This window comes from Canis aureus, chromosome 24 (assembly GCF_053574225.1).
Source record: "Canis aureus isolate CA01 chromosome 24, VMU_Caureus_v.1.0, whole genome shotgun sequence".
In the NCBI taxonomy this organism is placed as follows: Eukaryota; Metazoa; Chordata; class Mammalia; order Carnivora; family Canidae; genus Canis; species Canis aureus.
Window position 1 is genome coordinate 641,004 of NC_135634.1, and position 21,023 is coordinate 662,026.

Genomic DNA, 21,023 nt, shown 5'->3' on the forward strand with positions numbered 1-21,023 from the left:
ATTTGAGTTCTTTCCAGTTTTTGAATGGATGCTTGTATTGCGATGTATTTCCCCCTTAGGACTGCTTTTGCTGCATCCCAAAGATTTTGAACGGTTGTATCTTCATTCTCATTAGTTTCCATGAATCTTTTTAATTCTTCCTTAATTTTCTGGTTGACCCTTTCATCTTTTAGCCGGATGGTCCTTAACCTCCACGTGTTTGAAGTCCTTCCATACTTCTTGTGATTTAGTTCTAATTTCAAGGCATTATGTTCTGAGAATATGCAGGGGACGATCCCAATCTTTTGGTATCGATTCAGACCCGATTTGTGACCCAGTATGTGGTCTATTCTGGAGAAAGTTCCATGTGCACTTGAAAAGAATGTGTATTCAATTGAGTTTGGATGTAAAGTTCTGTAGATATCTGTGAAATCCATCTGGTCCAGTGTATCATTTAAAGCTCTTGTTTCTTTGGAGATGTTGTGCTTAGAAGACCTATCGAGGGTAGATAGAGCTAGATTGAAGTCACCAAGTATGAGTGTATTATTATCTAAGTATTTCTTCACTTTGGTTATTAATTGGTTTAAATATTTGGCAGCTCCCACATTAGGGGCATATATATTTAGGATTGTTAAGTCCTCTTGTTGGATAGATACTTTAAGTATGAGATAGTGTCCCTCTTCATCTCTCACTACAGTCTTCGGGGTAAATTTTAGTTTATCTGATATAAGGATGGCTACCCCTGCTTTCTTTTGAGGACCATTTGAATGGTAAATGGTTCTCCAACCTTTTATTTTCAGGCTGTAGGTGTCCTTCTGTCTAAAATGAGTCTCTTGTAGACAGCAAATAGTTGGGTCCTGCTTTTTTATCCAGTCTGAACCTGCGCCTTTTCATGGGGTCATTAAGCCCGTTCACATTCAGAGTCACTATTGACAGATATGAGTTTAGTGTCATCATGATATCTATTCAGTCCTTATTTTTGTGGATTGTTCCGCTGAATTTCTTCTTAAAGGGGAATTTTAAGAGTCCCCTTAAAATTTTTTGCAGAGCTGGTTTGGAGGTCACATATTCTTTCAGTTCCTGCCTGTCTTGGAAGCTCTTTATCTCTCCTTCTATTTTGAATGGGAGCCTTGCTGGATAAAGTATTCTTGGTTGCATGTTCTTCTCATGGAGGACCCTGAATATATCCTGCCAGCCCTTTCTGGCCTGCCAGGTCTCTGTGGAGAAGTCTGCTCTTACCCTTATACTCCTCCTCATAAAAGTCATGGATTTCTTGTCTCTTGCTGCTTTAAGGATCTTCTCTTTATCTTTGGAATTTGCAAGCTTCACTATTACATGTTGAGGTGTTGAACGGTTTTTACTGATTTTAGGGGGGGATCTCTCTATTTCCTGGATCTGAATGCCTGTTTCCCTTCCCAGATTAGGAAAGTTTTCAGCTAGAATTTGTTCAAATACATATTCTGTCCCTCTGTCCATTTTGGCGCCATCGGGAACCCCAATTACATGTAGGTTTTTCTTCCTCAGGCTGTCGTTTATTTCCCTTAATCTGTCTTCCTGGTCTTTTAATTGTGTGTCTCCTTTTTCCTCAGTTTCCCTCTTTGCCATCAACTTGTCTTCTATGTCACTCACTCGTTCTTCTACCTCATTAACCCTGATCGTTAGGACTTCTAGTTTGGATTGCATCTCATTCAATTGATTTTTAATTTCGGCCTGACTGGATCAAAATTCTGCAGTCATGAAGTCTCTTGAGTCCTTTATGCTTTTTTCTAGAGCCACCAGTAGCTGTATAATAGTGCTTCTGAATTTGCTTTCTGACATTTAATTGTTATCCAGATTTTGTAACTCTGTGGGAGAGACGACTCTTTCTGATTCTTTCTTTTGAGGTGAGGTTTTCCTTCTAGTCATTTTCCTGAGTGCAGAGTGGCCAAAAGAAATTGTATTGGGAAAAGGAGAAAAAGAGAGGAGAGAAAGAAGGAAAGAAAAGAGAAAAACGAAAAAGAATAAAGGAAGACAGAAGGAAATAGAGAATAAAAAGAGAAAGAAAAAGGGATCCCTGGGTGGCGCAGTGGTTTGGCGCCTGCCTTTGGCCCAGGGCACAATCCTGGAGACCCTGGAACGAATCCCACATCTGGCTCCCGGTGCATGGAGCCTGTTTCTCCCTCTGCCTGTGTCTCTGCCTCTCTCTCTCTGTGTGTGTGTGACTATCATAGATAAATAAAGAAATTTTAAAAATTGAGAAAGAAAAAGAAAGAAATGGGGGAAAAGGGGAGGGCAAAGTAATCAGAAATTAAAAAAAACATGGAGGAGTATCTTCTGATTCTGTATACTTTAAGTCTCTTGACTTCTCCTGGAACTTGTCCATCTAGCAGTTCTTCTGGGGAAGGGGCCTGTTGTGCTGATTTTCAGGTGTTAGCACTTGGGGGAGCTGCTCTGCCCCCTGCCTGGTGCAGGGCTCAGTGGGGGTTGTTTACCCCGTGAGGCCCCTGGAGGAACAACCCCAGTGGCGGGGCCAGTTCTGGAAACCTGGATTCATCCCCCACAGAAACTCTGAAGCACTCCGCCCGCAGGGCCTGGAGATCTGCTCAGCTCGGTGCAGGAGCGTCCTTGCTGTCCAGGGCCCTCCCGGCCTCTGCCTGTCCCGGGGAGGCTGGATCCTGGCCTGTGTCCGCTGCCTGAGCCCCTCTGAGCTGCTCCGGGTCTCGCTGTGTGCGCTGCAGCCCTTAGGGAGCTCGGCGCACTCTCCTGTGTGGGCAGGTGTCTGTTAATGTCCCAGGGAGCCCGAGGGCATCCCCGACCTCCTGGGGTCCTGCTCTAACTCCCTGCGGGCGCCTTTCTAACCAGGAAGGTTGGTGCAGATCCTGCTCCTCCGGGACGGGGCTCTCCTGTCCTGGGGACACTCGCCACGGCCTCAGCCCAGCTCCTCGCGGCCCCTCCCCCTCGGAGGCCTTTTGTTTCTTTATTTCTTTTTCCCCGTCTTCCTACCTTGATAGAAGCATGAACTCTTCTCACTGTAGCGTTCCAGCTGGTCTCTCTTTAAATCCCAGGCCGAATTCGTAGATTTTCATGATGATTTGAAGGTTTTCTAGGTAATTTGGTGGAGACAGGTGATTTGGGGACCCTACTCTTCAGCCATCTTGCCCCTCCTCAGACTTGGTGAATATTGTTGCCACCTGGGCCTCACATGGACCTTGTGACTGTGGTCCCCACTTGGACCTCACCTGGATCTGGAGACTCTGGTTCCATATGGGGCTCTCCTGGACCTGGTTCCTGTGGTCGCCTTCTGGCCTCACCTGGAACAAAACGACTTTGATCCATATTTGGGCCTCACCTGGACCTAGTGACTCTGGTCCTTACCTGGGTATCACTGGGACCTGGTTACTCTCTTCTATACCTGGGCCTTACCTGGACCTGGTGACTCTGCTCCTAACCTGGGCATCATTGGGACCTGGTTACTCTCTTCTATACCGGGGCCTCACCTGGACCTGGTGACTCTGGTTACTCTCTGGAACTCACCCTGACCCGGTGACTGCGGTCCCACCTGGGCCTCACCTCGATGAGGTGACTGGTTCCCACAGGGACTTCACCTGGCCCTGGTGAATCTGGTCCTCACATAGGAATCATGGGACCTGGTTACTCAGTTCCACATCAGGGCGTCACCTGGATCTAGTGACTGCTATCCCCCTCTGGGCCTCACCCTGACGTGGTGACTCTGGTCCCCACCTGGATATGACCTGGACTGGGTGACACTGGTCCCCCTCTGGCACTCACCAGGAGCTGGGGACTCTGGTCCTCAACTGGGCCTCAACAGGACCTGGTGAATCTACTCCTCACTTAGGCCTCGTCTAGACTTTGTGACTCTATTCCCACCTGGGCATCAATGGGACATGGTTACTCTGTTCCCCACCAAGGACTCACCTGGAACCGATAACTTTGCTCCACACATTGGCCTCACCTGGCCCTGATGACACTGTCCCCCCCACATAGGCCTCAATCAGGACCTGGTGACTGTGGTCCCCACCTGGATCTCAACTGGACCTGGTGACTCTCGTTCCCACATGAACCACACCTGGACCTGGTGACTGTGGTGTACTTCTAGCCTCATATTTACCTGGTGACTCAGGTCCCCACCAAGGCCTCACCTGGATCTGGTGTCTCTGGCCTGCAGGTTGGCCTCACCTGGACCTGGTGAGTGGGGTTGCCACCTGGGCCTCACCCATACCTGGTGACTCAGGTCCCCACGTGCGCCTCACCTGGACCTGGTGAATCTGGTCCCCATCTGGGCATCACCCAGTCCTAGTGACTTTGTTCCCCACCTGGACCTGATTGCTGTGGACTCCTTCTTCGCCTCACCTGAAACTGGTGACTCTGATCCTATCTGCGCCTCCCCCAGATGTGGTGACTCTGGTCCTCACCTAGGCATCATTGGGACCTGGTTACTCTGTTCCATACCTGAGCCTCACCTGGACATGATGACTGGAACCCCTCTGGGCCTCACCCTGACCTGATGACTCTGGTACCCATCTGGATGTCACCTGGACCAGGTGATTCTGGTACCCTCTAGGGCTAAACCAGACCTGGTGACTCTGGTCCTCAACTGGGCCTCACCTGGACCTAGTGAATATGCTCTGCACCTGGGCCTCATTTCAACCTGGTGACTCTGGTCCCTACCTGGGAATCATCAGGACATGGTTCATCTATTCCACACTGGGACTCACCTGGAACTGGTAACTCTGGTCCTCACTTTGGCCTCTTCTGTACCAGGTGACTCTGGCCCCACCTGGACCTCACCTGGAACTGGTGATTCTGATCCTCAGCATGGCTTCACCTGACCTGGAGACTGTAGTTCCCACCGGGACTACACCTGGACCTCATGTCACTGGTCCCCACCTGGGCCTCATCTGGACCTGGTATCTCTGGTACCCACCTGGGTAGCATCAGGAAATGGTTACACTGTTCCCTAACAGGGACCCACCTGGACCTGTTAACTCTGGTCTTCACCTGGGCCACACCTGGATGGTGACTCTGGTTCCCACTTGGGTCTCACCTGGACCGGGTGAGTCTGATCCCCACCTCGACCTCACATGTAACTGGTGACTCTCATTACCACATGGACCTCATGTGGACCAGGTGGCTGCAGTGTTTCTAGCTTCTAATTTCCCTGGTGACTCTGGTCCCCACCAGGGCCTCACAGGGACATGGTGAGTGTGGTTGCCACCTGCACCTCATCTGGACCTGGTGATTCTTTTCTGCACCTGAGACTACCCTGGATCTGGTGACTGTGGTCCCCACCTGGGCCTCACTTGGACCTGGTGACTCTGATCCCCATCTGGGCCTCATCTGGCCCTGTTGACCATGATCCTCAACTGGGCATAATTGGGACCCGGTTACTGTGTTCCACAACTGGACCTCACCTGGACCAGGTGACTCTGGTCCCCCTCGGGGTCTCACCCTGACCTGATGACTGTGAATTCCACTTTGGCCTGACTTGGACCTGCTGACACTGGTTGCCACCTGCGCCTCACCTCGAACAGTTGACTTTGGTCCTTTCAAGGGCCTCCCCTGTACCTGGTGATCCTGGTCCCCACCTGGGCCTCACCTGGACGTGGTGACTGTTGTCACCACCTGGGATTCACCTGGACCTGGTTACTGTGTTCCACACCTGCGCCTCATGTACACCTGTTGACCATGGTCCCCAGCCGGCCTCACATGGACCTTTGCCTCTGGTCCCCACATGGGCTTCACCTGGATCTGGTGACTCTGGTCCCCACCTGGACCTCTCCTGGACCTGGTGACTCTCTTTCCAACATGGACCTCACCTGTTTCTGGTGACTCTGGTACTCAGTTTGGCCTCACCTGGACCTGGTGACTCTCGTCCCCACTTTGACCTAATTCAGACCTGGTGAATCTTGTCCCCACCTAGGCCTCACCCAGACCTGGTGACTCTTGTCCCCAGCTATGCCTCAATTCGACCTGATGAATCTGGTCCTCACGTGGGCCACACATGGACCTGGTGAATCTGATCCCCACCTGTACTTCACCTGGATCTGGTGACTCTGGTCCACACCTGGGCCTCACGTGTACCTGGTAACTCTGGTCCTCACCAGACCCTCATCTGGATCTGGTGACTCTGGTCCCCACCTGGACCTCTCCTGGACCTGGTGACTCTCTTTCCAACATGGACCTCCCCTGGATCTGGTGGCTCTGGTCCTCAGTTTGGCCTCACCTGGACCTGGTGACTCTCGTCCCCACTGTAACTTAACTCAGACCTGGTGAATCTTGTCCCCACCTAGGCCTCACCCAGACCTGGTGACCCTTGTCCCCAGTTGTGCATCAATTCGACCTGATGTATCTTGTCCTCACGTGGGCCTCACATGACCTGGGACTCAGCTGGATAAAGTGGCTCTGATTCCCACATGGGGCTCACCTGATACTGGTGACTGTGGTCTCCTTCTATGCCTCACCAGGACTTGGTGATTCTGATCCCCATCTGGGAATTGCATGACCCTAGTAACTCTGGTCCTCACCTAGGCATTATTGGGACCTGGATACTCTATTCGACACCTGGGCCTCACTTTGATCGGGGACCTCTGGTCCCACTCTGAGCCTCAATCTAAACTGGTTACTCTGGTTCCCTTTCTAGGACTCACTCTTACCTGGTGATTCTGGTCCCCCCCTGGGCTTCACTTGGACCTGGTGAATCTGGTCATTACCGGGTCCTCTCCTGTACCTGGTGACTCTGCTCACCACCTGGGTCTCATCTGAACTTGGTGAATCTTTTTGACACCTGGGCCTCACCTGGACCTTGTGACTGTGGTCCCCACCTGGACCTCACCTGGATCTGGTGGCTCTGGTTCCCATATGGGGCTCTCCTGGACTTCGTTCCTGTGGTCTCCTTTGGCCTCACCTGGAACAATACGACTCTGATCCATATTTGGGCCTCGCCTGTACCTGGTGACTCTGGTCTTTACCTGGGCATCATTGGGACCTGGTTACACTCTTCTCTACCTGGGCCTCCCATGGACCTGGTGACTCTGGTCACCCTCTGGACCTCACCCTGACCTGGTGACTGTGGTCCCACATGGGCCTCACCTGGATGAGATGACTGGTTCCCACAGAAACCTCACCTGGACCTGGTGAATCTGGTGCTCACATGGGCATCATGGGACCTGGTTACTCAGTTCCACATCGGGGCCTCACCTGGAACTAGTGAATCTCGTCCCAATCTGGGCCTCACCCTGACGTGGTGACTCTGGTCCCCACCTGGATATCACCAGAACTGGGTGACTCTGGTCACCCTCTGGGCCTCATCCGGAGCTGGAGACTCTGGTCCTCAACTGGACCTCAACAGGATCTGGTGAATCTACTCCTAACTTAGGCCTCGTCTGGAGCTTGTGAAACTGGTCCCATCTCAGAAACAATGGGATATGGTTACTCTGTTCCCCCCTGGACTCACCTGGACCTGATAACTTTGCTCCACACTTTGGCCGCACCTGGCCCTGATGACTCCAGGCCACACACCTAGGCCTCAATCAGGACCTTGTGACTGTGGTCCCCACCTGGGGCTCACCTGGACCTGGTGACTCTCGTTCCCACATGAACCACACCTGGACCTGGTGACTGTGGTGTCCTTCTAGCTTCACATTTAACTGGTGACTCAGGTCCCCACCAGGGCCTCACCTAGAACTGGTGACTATGGCCTGCAGGTTGGCCTCACCTGGACCTGGTGAGTGGGGTTGCCACCTGGGCCTCACCCATACCTGGTGACTCAGGTCCCCATGTGGGCCTCACTTGGACCTGGTGAATCTGGTCTTTACCTGGTCCTCACCCAGACCTGGTACTCTGGTCACCCCATGGGCCTCACCTGGACCTGGTGAGTCTGGTCCCCATCTGGGCCTCACCCACTCCTGGTGACTTTGTTCCCCACCTGGACCTGATTGCTGTGGACTCCTTCCTTGCCTCACCTGGAACAGGTGACTCTGATCGTATCTGGGCCTCACCCAGATCTGGTGACTCTGGTCTTCACTTGGGCATCATTGGAACCTGGTTACTCTGTTCCACACCTGAGCCTCATCCGGACATGATGACTCTGGAACCCCTCTGGACCTCACCCTGACCTGATGACTCTGGTCCCCATCTGAATGTCACCTGGCCCAGGTGATTCTGGTACCCCTCTAGCCCTCAACTAGACCTGGTGACTCTGGTCCTCAACTGGGCCTCACCTTGACCTAGTGAATATGCTCCCCACCTAGGCCTCATCTCGATGACATGATACTCTACATAGAAAACCCAAAAGTCTCCATCCCAAGATTGCTAGAACTCATACAGCAATTCAGTAGCGTGGCAGGATACAAAATCAATGCCCAGAAATCAGTGGCATTTCTATACACTAACAATGAGACTGAAAAAAGAGAAATTAAGGAGTCAATCCCATTTACAATTGCACCCAAAAGCATAGGATACTTAGGAATAAACCTAACCAAAGTTGTAAAGGACCTATACCCCCAAAACTATAGAACACTTCTGAAAGAAATTGAGGAAGACACAAAGAGACGGAAAAATATTCCATGCTCATGGATTGGCAGAATTAATATTGTGAAAATGTCAATGTTACCCAGGGCAATATACACGTTTAATGCAATCCCTATCAAAATACCATGGACTTTCTTCAGAGAGTTAGAACAAATTATTTTAAGATTTGTGTGGAATCAGGAAAGACCCCGAATAGCCAGGGGAATTTTAAAAAAGAAAACCATATCTGGGGGCATCACAATGCCAGATTTCAAGTTGTACTACAAAGCTGTGGTCATCAAGACAGTGTGGTACTGGCACAAAAACAGACACATAGATCAGTGGAACCGAATAGAGAACCCAGCAGTGGACCCTGAACTTTATGGTGAATATTCTTTAAAGGAGGAAAGACTATCCATTGGAAGAAAGTCTCTTCAATAAATGGTGCTGGGAAAATTGGACATCCACATGCAGAAGAATGAAACTAGACCACTCTCTTTCACCATACACAAAGATAAACTCAAAATGGATGAAAGATCTAAATGTGAGACAAGATTCCATCACAATCCTAGAGAAGAACACAGGCAACACCCTTTTTGAACTCGGCCATAGTAACTTCTTGCAAGATACATCCACGAAGGCAAAAGAAACAAAAGCAAAAATGAACTATTGGGACTTCATCAAGATAAGAAGCTTTTGCACAGCAAAGGATACAGTCAACAAAACTAAAAGACAACCTACAGAATGGGAGAAGATATTTGCAAATGACATATCAGATAAAGGGTTAGTTTCCAAGATCTATAAAGTACTTATTAAACTCAACACCAAAGAAACAAACAATCCAATCATGAAATGGGCAAAAGACATGATGAGAAATCTCACAGAGCAAGACATAGTCATGGCCAACATGCATATGAGAAAATGCTCTGCATCACTTGCCATCAGGGAAATACAAATCAAAACCACAATGAGATACCACCTCACACCAGTGAGAATGGGGAAAATTAACAAGGCAGGAAACAACAAATGTTGGAGAGGATGCGGAGAAAAGGGAACCCTCTTATACTGTTGGTGGGAATGTGAACTGGTGCAGCCACTCTGGAAAACTGTGTGGAGGTTCCTCAAAGAGTTAAAAATAGGCCTGCCCTACAACCCAGCAATTGCACTGTTGGGGATTTACCCCAAAGATACAGATGCAGTGAAACGCCGGGACACCTGCACCCCGATGTTTATAGCAGCAATGGCCACGATAGCCAAACTGTGGAAGGAGCCTCGGTGTCCAACGAAAGATGAATGGATAAAGAAGATGTGGTTTATGTATACAATGGAATATTACTCAGCTATTAGAAATGACAAATACGGGATCCCTGGGTGGCGCAGCGGTTTGGCGCCTGCCTTTGGCCCAGGGCGTGGTCCTGGAGACCCGGGATCGAATCCCACGTCGGGCTCCCGGTGCATGGAGCCTGCTTCTCCCTCTGCCTGTGTCTCTGCCTCTCTCTCTCTCTCTCTGTGACTATCATAAATAAATAAAAATAAAAAAAAAGAAATGACAAATACCCACCATTTGCTTCAACGTGGATGGAACTGGAGGGTATTATGCTGAGTGAAGTAAGTCAGTCGGAGAAGGACAAACATTATATGTTCTCATTCATTTGGGGAATATAAATAATAGTGAAAGGGAATATAAGGGAGGGGAGAAGAAATGTGTGGGAAATATCTGAAAGGGAGACAGAACGTAAAGACTGCTAACTCTGGGAAACGAACTAGGGGTGGTAGAAGGGGAGGAGGGCGGTGAGTAGGAGTGAATGGGTGACGGGCACTGGGGGTTATTCTGTTTGTTAGTAAATTGAACACCAATAAAAAAAAAAGAATCGAAATGAATCGAATTGAATCCAAAAGAATTGAATCGAATCGAACAGTATCGAATCGAATCCAAAGAATCGAATCAAATCGAAAAGAATCGAATCGAAAAGAATCGAATCGAAATGAAAAGAATCCAATTGTATTGAATCAAATCGTAAACAATCAAATTGAGTCGAATCGAAAAGAATCAAATTGAATCGAATCGAAAAGAATCGAATGGTATCGAATTGAATCGAAAAGAATCGAATCATATCTAATTGAATTGAAAAGAATCAAATCAAATCAAATCGAATCGAATCGAAAAGAATCGAATCGTATAGAAAAGAATAGAATCGAATAGCATTGAAAAGAATCGAATCGAATCGAAAAGAATCGAATCGAATTGAAAAGAATCGAATCGAACCGAAAAGAATAAAATCGAATGGAATTGAATCAAGTTGAATTGAATCGAAAAGAATTGAATTGAATCGAAAAGAATCGAATAGATTCGAATCAAATCGAATCGAAAAAATTCAAAACGAATCTAATCAGATCGAATGGAAAAGAATCGAATCGAATCGAAAAGAATTGAATCGAATCTAACCGAATCGAAAATAATTGAATGGATCGAATCAAAAAGAATCGAATCGAATTGATTCGCATCAAAAAGAATTGAATCGAATGGAATTGAATCGAATCGAATTGAATCTAAAAGAATCGAATTGAATCGAAAAGAATCAAATAGATTCGAATTGAAACAAATCGAAAAAAATCAAAACGAATCGAATCAGAGTGGAAAAGAATTGAATCAAATCGAAAAGAATCGAATCGAATCGAACTGAATCGAAAAGAATCAAATAGATCGAATCAAAAAGAATCGAATCGATTCGAAATGAATCGAGTAGAATCGAATCGAAGCGAAAAGAATCAAATCGAAAAGAATCAAATCGAATCAAATTGAAAAGAATCTAATCAAATCGAAAAGAATCAAATCGAAACGAAAAGAATCGTATCGAATCGATCGAAAAGATCAAATTGAAAAGAATCGAATCAAATCGAAAAGAATCAAATCGAATCATATTGAATCAAAAAGAATCAAATCGAATCGAATCAAAAAGAATAGAATCGTATTTAATTGAATCGAAAAGAATCTAATCGAATTGAATCAAAAAGAATCGAATCGAATCAAAAAGTATCGAATCGAATCGAATCGAAAAGAATAGAATCGAATCAAAAAGAATCGAATTGAATAGCATCGAAACGAATCGAATCAAAATGAAAAGAATCTAATCGAATCGTATCGAATGGAATCGAAAAGAATCGAATCATGTCGAATTGAATCGAAAAGAATCAAATCGAATAGAACCGAAAAGAATCATATCGAATCGAATCGAATCGAAAAGAATCAAATCGAATCTTATGTACTCGAATCAAAAAGAATCGAGTCGATTCAAATCAAAAATATCAAACCGAATCGAAAAGAATCGCATCGAAATGAATCGATTCAACTCAAAAATAATCAAATTGAATCAAAACAATTTGAATCGATACGAAACGAATTGAATCGAAAATAATAGAATTGAATTGAACCGAATCGAAATGAAAATAATCAAATTGAATCGAATTGAAAATAATCGAATCAAATCAAATCGAAAATAATTGAATCGAATCTAATCGAAAATAATCGATTCGCATTGAATCGAATCGAAAATAATCAAATCGAAAGTAATCTTATCGAATTGAATTGAATTGAAAATAATGAAATCGAATCGAAAATAATCAAATCGAAAGTAATCTTATCGAATCGAAAATAATCGAATCGAATCAAATCAAATCGAAAATAATTGAACCGAATCGATTGAATTGAGTTGAAAATAATCGAACTGAATCGATCGAATTGAATCGAAAATAATCGAATCGAATCGAAAAGAATCGAATCGAAAAGAATCGAATCGATTCAAATCGAAAATAATCGAATCGAATCGAAAATAATCGAATCAAATAAAAATAATTGAATCGAATTGAATTGAAAATAATCAAATCGAATGCAATCGAATCGAATCAAATCGAATCGAAAAGAATCGAATCAAATCGAATCGATAATAATCGAATCGAATCAAAAATTATCGATTCGCATTGAATCAAATAGAATCGAAAAGAATCGAATCAAATTGAATCGAAAATAATCGAATCGAATCGAAAATAATTGAATCAAATTGAAAATAATCGAATCGAAAATAATCGAATCGAATCAAAAAGAATCGAATCAAATCGAATCGATAATAATCGAATCGAATCATTGAATCGAATCAAAACGAAAATAATCAAATTGAATCGAAAATAATCGAATCGATCGAAAATAATCGAATCGAATCTAAAATAATCGAATCGAAAAGAATCGAATCGATTCGAATCGAAAATCGAATCGAATCCAAAAGAATCGAATCGAATCAAAAATAATTGATTTGCATCGTAATTAATCGAATCAAATCGAATCTTTTTCAATTTGTTTCAATTCAATTTGATTCGATTCTTTTCTATTCTATTTGATTCAATGCGAATCGATTCTTTTCAACTGCATCAATTCTTTTCGATTCGCTTCTTTTCGATGTCATTTGATTTGATTCTGTTCGATTCGATTCAATTCAATTCGATTTTTATCGATTTGATTAGATTCTTTTCGATTTGATTCGATTTGATTCTTTTCACTTCGATTCGTTTCGATTAGATTTTTTTCAATTTGATTCTTTTTGATTCAATTAGATTCTTTTCGATTTGATTCGATTCGATTCTTTTCGATTTGATTTGATTCGATTCTTTTCTATTCAATTCGAATCAAATCCTTTCAATTCGATTCGATTCGATTCAATTATTCAAATCGAAAAGAATGGAAATGAAGAGAATCGAATCGAATCGACAATAATTGAATTGAATCAATCGAATCAAAAACAATCAAATAGAATGGAAACGAAAACAATCGAATCGAATCGAAAAGAATCTAATTGAATCGAAAATAATTGAATCAAATAGAATAGAATCAAAAATAATCGAACCGAATCGAACCGAAAATAATCGAATTGAATCAAATCGAAATATCGACTCGTATCGAATTGAATCGAATCGAAAATAATCGAATTGAATTGAATCGAAAATAATCAAATCGAATTGAAAATAATCGAATCGAGTTTAAAATAATCGAATCGAAAATAATCAAATCGATTCGAATGGAAAATAATCAAAACGAATTGAAAAGAATTGAATCGAATCGAAAATAATCAAATCGAATCGAAAATAATCGAATCGAGTTTAAAATAATCGAATCGAAAATAATCAAATTGATCGAAAATAATCCAATCGAAAAGAATCGAATTGATTCGAATAGAAAATAATCGAATCAAATCGAAAAGAATTGAATCGAATCAAATTGAAAGTAATCGAATCAAAAATAATCGAATCGAATCAAATCGAATCGAATCGAAAATAATAGAACCGAATCAAATCAAATTGAATCGAAAATAATCGATTCGAATCAAACCAAATTGAATCGAAAATAATTGAATTGAATAGAAAACAATCTAATCGAATCAAAAATAATTGAATCGAATCGAAAATAATCTAATCGAATCCAATCAAATCGAATCAAAAATAATCAAATTGATTTGAATTGAATCAAAAATAATTGCATCAAATCAAATTGAATCGAAAATAATTGATTCGCATCGAATCAAATCGAAAATAATCCAATCGAATTGAATCGAAAATAATTGAATCAAATCGAAAATAATCAAATAGATCGAAAATAATCCAATCGAAAAGAATTGAATTGAATCAAATCGAATCGAAAATAATCGAATCGAATCAAATCAAATCAAAAATAATCGATTTGCATCGAATTGAAAATAATTGAATCGAAATGAATTGAAAACAATCGATCAACTCGAAAAGAATCGAATCAAACCGAAAAGAATCGAATCGAAAAGTATCAAATTGAATCGAATTGAATCGAATCGAATCGAGCAGAATTGAATCGAATCGAATCGAATTGAATCAAATAGAAAAGAATAGAATCTAAACGGAAAAAATCGAATCAAATCGAAAAGAATAGAATCGAATCGAAAAGAATAGAATCGATTCGAAAAGATTCTAATCGAATTGAATCAAATCAAAAGAATCGAATCGAAAAAAATCGAATCGAATCGAAAACAATCGAATCGAAATGAAAGATTTGAATCGAATTGAATCGAATCGAAAGGAATCAAATCGAATCAAAAAATCGAATAGAATCGAAAAGAATAGAATCGAATCGAATTGAAGAGAATCGAATCGAAAAGAATAGAATCGTATCAAATCGATGGAAAAGAATCGAATCGAATCGAATCGAAAAAAATCAGGTCGAATTGAAAAGAATTGAATCGAATCGTAAAGAATCGAATTGAATCGCATCGAAAAGATTTGAATCTAATCGAACTGAAAAGAATCGAATCGAAACGAATCGAATCAAAAAGACTCGAACCGAATCGAATCGAAAAGAATCGAATCGAATCAAATTGAATTGAATAGAAAAGAATCTATAGAATCGAAAAGAATCGAATCGATAAGAATCGAATTGAAAAGAATTGAATTGATTTGAATCGAAAAGAATTGAATCGAATCGAATCGAATCAAAAAGAATCGAGGGCAGCCCCAGTGGCGCAGCGGCTTAGCGCTGCCTGCAGCCCGGGGCATGATCCTGGAGACCTGGGATCGAGTCCCACATCGGGCTTCTGCATGGAGCCTGCTTCTCCTTCCTCCTGTGTCTCTGCCTCTCTCTATGTCTATCATAAATAAATTTTAAAAATCTTTAAAAAAATAAAAATAAAGAATTGAATCGAATCAAATCCCTAACCCTAACCCCTAACCCCTAACACTAAACCTATCCTAACCCTAACCCTTAACCCTAACCCTTAACCCTAACCCTAACCATAATACTAACCCTAACCCTAACCCCTAAACCCTAACCCTAACCCGAACACTAACCCTAAACTTAAGCCGTACCCTAACCCTAACCCATACCCTAACCCTAACAGGTACCCTAACACTAAACTGTACCCCAACCCTAACCCGTATCCTAACCCTTACCCTAACCCGTGCACTAACCCGTCCCCTAACCCTAACCCTAACCAGTACTCTAACACTAACCCTTACCCTAACCTGTACCCTAACCCGTATCCTAACACTAACCCTAACACATACCTAACCATAACCATAACCATAACCTCTAACCCTAACCCTAACCCTAACACCTAACCCTAACCCTAAACCCTAACCCATAAACCTAACCCTAAAACAAAACCTAACCCTAAATCCAAACCAAAACCTAACCCTAACCCCTAACCCTAATCTTAATCCCTACCCCTACCCCTAACCTGAACCCCTAACCACTAACCCTAAACCTAACCCTAACCCTTAACCCTAACCCTAACCCTAATCCTAACACTAACCCAAACCCTAACACTAACCCTAACATTAAGCCCTAACCTTAACCCTAACACTAACACTAACACTAACCCTAACACCTAACCCCTAACCCTAACCCTTAACACTAACCCTTAACCCTAACCCTACCCCTAACCCCTAACCCTAACACTATCCCTAACCCTTAAACCTAACACTTAACCCTAACACTAAACCTAACACTAACCGCTAACCCTAACCCTAACACTAACCCTAACCCCTAACTCTAAACCTAACCCTAAACCTAACCTGAAACCTAACCCATACACTAACCTGTACCCTAACCCTAACACTCACCCATAAACTAAACCTAACCCTAACCTATACCCTAAATCTAACCCGTACCCTAAACCTAACCCTAACCCGTACCCTAACCCATACCCTAACCCTATCCCGTACAGTAACCCTATCCCTAACCCTTACACTAACCATAACCCATAACCTAACCCTAACCCGCACCCGTACCCTAAACTGTACCCTAACCCTAAACCATACCCTAACCCAAACCTGTACCCTAACCCTAACCGTAACCCGTACTCTAACGGTAACCCGTACCCTAACCCTAAACCTAACCCTAACCCCTAACCCTAACACTAACCCTAACCCCTCACCCTAACCCTAACCCTAACACTAACCCTAACCTTAACCCTAAACCTAACCCGAAACCTAACCCATACACTAACCCGTAACCTAACACTAACCCTAACCCGTACCCTAACCCTAACACTAACCCTAACCCGTACCCTAACCAGTACCCTAACCCTAACCCCTAACAATGACCACTAACGCTATCTGTAACCCTTAACCTCAACACTTAACCCTAAACCTAACCCTAACCCTTACCCTAACCCATACCCTAACCCTAACCGAAAACTAACTGTAACCCGTACCCTAACCCTAACCCGTACCCTAACCCTAAACCATACCCTAACCCCAACCCTAACCCGTACATTAACCCTAACCTGTATCTTAACCCTAACCCGTACCCTAACCCTAACACGTAACCTAAATCTAACCCTGACCCTAACCCAAACAATACACTAACCCTAATCCTAACCCATGCCCTAAACCTTATGCTAACCCCAACCCTAACGCTAACCCGTACACTAACCCTAAATGGTGCCCTAACACTAAGCCTAACCCGTACCCTAATCCTAACCTTAAAACTAACCCTAACCCGTACCCTAACCCTATACCGTACCCTACCCTAACCCTAACCATAACCCGTACCCTAACACTGAAACTACCTCTAAACCTAACCCTAACTCTAATCATAACCCTAACACTAACCCTAAACCTAACCCTAACCCTAACCTAACCCTAACCCTCACCCTAACCATATCCCTGAACGTAAACTAAACCTAACCCTGATCCTAACACTAACCCATAAACTAAACCTAACCCTAACCCTAACCCTAAACAGTACCCTAACCCTAACTCAAACATGTACCTTAACCCTAACACTAACCCTAAACCTAACCCTAAGCTGTACCCTAACCATAACCCTAACCCTAACCCAAAACCTAACCCTAACTCCTAACCCTAACCATAACCCTAACCCCTAACCCTAACCCCTAACCCTTAACCCTAACCCGAACCCGAACCTCTAACCCCTAACCCTAACCCTAATCCTTAACCCTAACCCTTAACCATAACTATAACCCTAACCCTAACCCTAACCCAAACCCTAACCCTAACCCTAACTCCTAACCCTAACACTAACCCTAACCCATACCCTAACCCTAAGCCGTACCCTACCCTAACCCTAACCATAACCCGTACCCTCACACTAAAACTACCCCTAACCTAACCCTAACACTAATCATAACCCTAACCCTATCTCTAAACCTAACCCTAACCCTAACCTAACCCTAAACCTCACCCAAACCCTATCCCTAACACGTAAACTAACCCTAACCCTAACCCTAACCCGTAAACTAAACCTAATCCTAAACAGTACCCTAACCCTAACCCTAACCCTAAACTAACACTAAGCCGTACCCTAACCCTAACTCTAACCCAAACCCGTACCCTAACTCTAACACTAACTCTCCCGTACCCTACACTAACCCGTACCCTAACCCTAACCCTAATGAGTACACTAACCCGTACCGTAATCCTAAACCTAACCCTACCCTAAACCTAACCCTAACCCAACCCTACCTGAACCCTAACTCTAACCTGTACCCTAACCCTAAACCGTAACCTAACCTGTACCCTAACCTGTACCCTAACCCGTACCCAAACTCTAATCCTATCCCGTTCCCTAACCCGAACCCTAACACTAACCTGTACACTAACCCATAACCGTACCCATACCCTAACCCATAAACAAACCCATACCCCACCCCTAACCCTAACCTGAACCCGTACCCTAAGCCTAACCCCAACCCTAACCCTAACCCATTCCCTAACCCTAACCCTAAACGTATCCCATACCCTAACCCTAACCCGTACCCGTACCCTAAACTGTACCCTAACCCTAACCCATACCCTAACCCTAACCGTAACCCGTACTCTAACCGTAACCCGTACCCTAACCCTAACCCATAAACTAAACCTAACACTATACCTAACCCTAAACAGTACCCTAACCCTAACTCTAACCCTAAACCCTAACCATACCCCTAACCCTAACCGAAACCTAATCCTAACACTAACCCTAACCCGTAACCTACCCTAACCCTAACCCTAACCCGTAACCTAAACCTAACCCTAACCCTAAACAGTACCATAAACCTAACCCTAACCCGTACCCTAACCCAAACCCTAACACTAACCCTAAACCTAACCCTATCCTGTACCCTAACCCTAACCCTAAACCTAACCCTAACCCGTACCCTAAACCTAACCCAAACCCTAATTGTTACCAGTACCCTAACCCATACCTTAACCCATACATAATCCATACCATATCTCTAAACCGTACCCAAACCCTAACCCTAACCCGTACCCTAACCCTAATCTGTACCCTAAACCTAAGCCTAAACCGAACCCTAATCATAACCCTAACACTAACCCTAACCCTAAATATAACCCAAACTCTAACTCTAACCCTAACCCGTACTCTAACCCTAACCGTAACCCTAACCTGTAACCTAACACTAACCCTAACACTAAACAGTACCCTAAACCTAACCCTATCCCATACCCTAACCCTAAACCTAACCCTAAACCTAACCTTAAACCGTACCCTAATCATAACCCATACCCTAACGCTTACCCTAACCCTCACCCGTACCCTAACCCAAACTCCAACCCGTACCCTAACCCTAACCTTACCCCAACCCTAAATCTAACGAAACCCAATCCCTAATCCTAACCCTAACCCTAACCTAATCCTACCTTAACCCTTACCCTATCCCTAACCCTAACCCGTAACCTAACCCTAACCCTAACCCTAAACAGTACCCTAACTTTAAACCTAACCCATACCCTAACCCTAATGGTAACCATAAACCTAAACCGAACCCTAAGCCGTACCCTAAACCTAACCCTAACCCGTACCCTAACCCTAACGCTAACACTAACCCGTACCCTAATCCGTAACCTAACCCGTACCCTAACCCATAACCTAACTCTAACCCTAACCCATAGCCTACCCCTAACCCTGAACCTACCCCTAACCTAACCTGAACCCTAACCCTAACCCTAACCCTAAGCTTAAACAGGACCCTAACCCTAATCCTAACCCGTAACCTCACCCAAACTTTACAGCATTGGAAGTCAGGTCGTTCCATGAATAAAACTCTACTGCACCTGGAGACACAACCGTTGAAGCCTGCAGCTTGCCCCTTGAGTCCCATGAGCTTCTGACAAACATGTCTAGTGAGGATGTTCGTAGCTCCATCTGCAGGCAGCGTGGAACTGGGAAGGACCGCATGTAAGCTCATTTTGCAGAAGGAAGTTCCCCAGAGAGACAGCTTTCAACTAGGTACTCAGGTTTGGAAGTTAGTATGTAGCTCCCTTCTGAGGGAGGAATTACTCAGAAGTCGTTGGATTGGGCTGGGAGACACTTGCCTCTCACAAAACTTGTGTCCCGTATCGAACGACATCCTTTCGAAGTGAAAGGTACAGGCGGTCAGCATGTGGGAGGAACAAGCCATAAGCTCATTCAAAGGAGTGTGCATCACTTGGAGGCAGGTGTCCGGTAGTCGCGAAATTGACAATGCAGACACTTGGTTCTCACTCCGCTACTGTCCCGCATAGAAGGGAATGCTGTGGAAGCGATCCGCACAGGCCGTCAGATTGTGGGAGGTACAGCCCATAAGCTCAACTCTCAGAAGCGTGTATGCTTTGCAGGCAGCTGTCTGCTAGCCACTCTTTTATGGGAGTTAGAAACTAGCTACACTTTAATTGAACAAGGCTGTTGGAAATCGCTGTATTGAACTCAGTTACACATGACTACAAGCCTGAGACATCTACATGCTTTTCACAACCTCTTCCAGCACCTAACATAAGGATGTTAGGACCTATGTCTACAGGCAGTCAGGTAGCGGGAGAGTCCTGCCCTCACCTCAACTCTCACAAGGAAGCATGTCTAGAAGCCAGCTTTCAACTAGCTGCATTCTTCTGGCCCTGAGAACGCAGCAGTATTCTAACTCAGGAGGTTCCAAGAATACCACTCTACTCCACCTGGAGACACCTTCCAGGCCTGCATTATTCCACTTGCATCTCACAAGCTTCTGACAAGCATCTCTGGTGAAGACATTGGAAGGACATTCTGCAGGCAGTGTGGAACTGTGAGGGAATGCGTGTGAGCCCAACTCTCGAATGTAAGTTGCCGTTGGATGCAGGGTTCGATTACCTAGTATGGAACTTATTATGTAGCACCAGTCTAAGACAGGAACTACTAGGAAATCGAGGGATTGAGCTTGGAGGCACTACTCTTGTGGGTCTCACCTGGATGAGGTGACTGGTCCCCACCTGGGACTCACCTGGACCTGATAACTTTGCTCCACACTTTGGCCTCACCTGGCCCTGATGACTCTGGGCCCCCCACCTAGGCCTCAATCTGGACCTGGTGACTGTGGTCCCCACCTGGGTCTCACCTGGACCTGGTGACTCTCATTCCCACATGACCACACCTCGACCTGGTGACTGTGGTGTCCTTCTAGCCTCACATTTACCTGGGGACTCCGGTCCCCACCAGGGCCTCCCCTGGATCTGGTGACTCTGGCCTGCAGGTTGGCCTCACCTGG